This window comes from Garra rufa, chromosome 22, assembly GCF_049309525.1.
Source record: "Garra rufa chromosome 22, GarRuf1.0, whole genome shotgun sequence".
Lineage (NCBI taxonomy): Eukaryota > Metazoa > Chordata > Actinopteri > Cypriniformes > Cyprinidae > Garra > Garra rufa.
The window spans coordinates 19,082,504-19,085,869 of record NC_133382.1 but is presented as its reverse complement, the minus strand read 5'-3'; positions in this window follow the sequence as shown (position 1 = coordinate 19,085,869).

Below are 3,366 nucleotides of genomic sequence, written 5' to 3'. Positions count from 1 at the left end.
CCAGTCTTAACACTAGAAGTCCCAGAGAGCAGCCATTTGGCTTTTCTACCTATAAAACCCACAGGACAGCCGATGGGCTGGAAGGCTTTTAGCTAATATCCTAAATCAGCTGTGAACAGATGCTTTTGAAATAAATATAAAAGTTGCTATACTTAAAAAGTATTGTACAACCTGGAAAAAAAAAAAAAAAAATCTTTTTGAAAAGCTGGTAGTGCAAAAGGGTATCAAATAGATGGATGTCTGAAACACACAGGTACACCATCTTGAGGAGTACACCATCAGTTTAATTGACTTTGTGTTATTGAGTTATTGTTACTGATTTGAAGTCATGATGGTGATAAAACGTAATAAAAGATGTTTGGGGGAAAAAATAGTTTTGTTTTTCCTACAGGGCAGGGGAAGGGAAGATCATTTCTAATCAGTACTACACATCTAAATGTCTTTGTTTTGCATTCAGAATATGTCCAGATATATTTCAGCCTAATAGGGATGCCTGCACTTGATGGCCAATTTCACATGTATTTTCAGAATCAGAATCAGAAAGAGCTTTATTGCCAAGTATGCTTGCGCATACAAGGAATTTGTTTCAGTGTTATTAGCTTCCAGTACACAGAGACGCACAGACAATAAAAATAAGAGAATAAGAAAAAATACACATATGTAAGCATAAATAGACCAAAAATAAAAACAGAAAATAATAATAATAATTTGTAAAAATTGACAATAAATATGTATGTACAGTTGTGCTATAGGTGATAGGATGGAATACAGGGATGTGTTAGGGTGGAGGTGGTAGCAGTAGATAAAGTCAGATTATTCCACACATTTTTGCACAATGGGAGGAACATTTTAACTGTTTATAAAGTGGATTGCCTGGGGGAAAAAACTGTTCACGCGTCTGGTAGTCCTGATCTTTGGGGCTCTGTAGCGCCGGCCGGATGGTAAGAGTTCAAAGAGGGGATGGCTTGGATGTGAGGGGTCCAAAGTGATTTTCTGAGCTCTTTTCCTCACTCTGGATGTGTACAGTTCTTGAAGGGTGGGCAGGGGAGCACCAATAATCCTCTCAGCAGACCGAACCATTCTCTGCAATCTTCTGATGTCTGATTTTGTAGCTGAGCCAAACCAGACAGTTATTGATGTGCACAAAACAGACTCGATTATGGCTGAGTAGAACTGTCTCAGCAACTCCTGTGGTAGGTTGAACTTCTTCAGCTGGCGAAGGAAGTACAACCTTTGTTGGGCCTTTTTTACAATGGAGTCGATGTGAGTGTCCCACTTCAGGTCCTGGGACATGAAACATCCCAGGAACTTGAATGTCTCCACTGTAGCCACAGTGCTGTCCATGATGGTGAGTGAGGAAAGTGCAGGGTTCCTCCTGAAGTCCACTATCATCTCTACAGTTTTGAGCTTGTTCAGCTCCAGGTTGTTGTGACTGCACCAGACAGCCAGCTCTTTTACCTCCTGCCTGTAGGCAGACTCGTCACCATCCTGAATGAGGCCGATAACCGTGGTGTCGTCTGCAAACTTCAGGAGCTTGACAGAGGGGTCTTTAGAGGGGCAGTTGTTGGTGTAGAGCAGGGGTGGGCAATTATTTTTTCTCAAGGGGCCACATTAGAAACGTGGCCAGTTTTTGAGGGCCGAACCAATACACAACTCAGTTTTGCCTTTATTTCTCTTAATAAAAAAAGAATAAATGAAACACTACAGTGAGACTGAAAATATGGAGCACACAAATGCATCCCAATTTAATAAACATTCAAAAAAACAGTTTGAAAAATGTATTTTGAAGTGTAAAATACTAGCAACTTTAAACAAAGATGCAAGTATATGCATTTCAAAAACCAGCATCACAACATCAACTTTTTATAAAAAAGCAAGTAATGCCCCAGTGTTGTTGTTTTTTTGTTTTTTTTTGCTCAATAAGAGAAATCTAGCCTGTGTTAGGCTTGAACAAGTGCACTTAATTCTGGAAATGCAAATTTTTGTTTCAAAAACTATTAACTTTATACAACAATTTGTGTTTTAAAGACCAGCATCACATACACACAAGTAAAACACTGGGGGCACTTATTGCTTTTTATATGAAGTATATGATATACTTTATATAAAAAGCAATAAGTGCCCCCAGTGTTTGATTGTTTTACCTGAGAATGGCTTACTTTTTTCACGATTTTGTGGGATATCACAACGCTGGTTTTGATTACTGCATCCCTCGATATATAAAGCTTTGTAAAAAGTCCTTGCTGCTTTTGTTCTGTAGGCCTACCTGTTTAAATGATGCTGTCACCTGAAAATATTTAGTATCTAAAAGGAACAAACTAATTCCTTGTGAACTATAATTTACTGCTCATATCCATTGCCGTCATCATAGCCTTCACAATATTTCTGATTTGAGTGATCCATCTCTATAAAGCTAAATATGTTTAACATGTGTATTCCTGCTTAATATTAGGGATGCAACAATACAGTTAGTCCACGATTCAATATGTACCTCGGTATATATCTTGCCACTTCAGTGTGTTTTTTTTTGGAACAAATTAACAAAATACTCCTGTAAACCTCTGCACACTAGATAAAGTGATTGTTTAGTATGTGTCTGCTTAATTTTTCTTTTGAGAGAGGTATAATTTTTTTGATTTTTACGCAAAATAGAATGGGTTTCATTCATACTGGATGCCAGAGGGCGCCCTTGTGCAAAAACAAAACAAAACATATATGCATCAAAGAAGTAGCGCTAATAACGTTCCGTTCCAGCTTCTCTAATATGGATAAAAGCATCGCTATTGCTGTAACTTATTAAAAACAAGATATAACAGTAAACGTTTTGAATGATGAAATCTAAGGACAATAAACACTCGTCTGCAATAATGGTTTATCTGTGTTCTTCAAGCCATCTCGGGTATTTTCATAAGCCATTGCTAATCGACATACATTGAATATGAGTATAGAATTGCTGAATTGTCTGCCTCATTCTGTGATGAGAATCCACATCTGATCAAAACATAAGGAAGTTATTTCAAACGCTCGACTGATGTTGTGAATTAAAAACAAGTTATAATGTTTTTGTAACTTGTTTTTATAACTTTTGTTGGACAACAGGTTTTGAAAGGCTTATGATTGCATGTCATTAGAATGGAAGTTGCTCTGCGTGTTGCGTTATTTTTTTCAAATATAAGAGGGGAAGCGTTTTCTCATTTCAGCACATGAAATTGTGGGCAAACATACAGCAAATTCCAAGAGAAATAAAAGGAAGGAAGATATTTAGATGCAAAACCGAAAAACCGCAATTCACAAGCGCGTATTGAACCTTGGATGTCGTACTGAACGGTTCGATATTATATTGAGTATTGTGACATCCCTACTTAA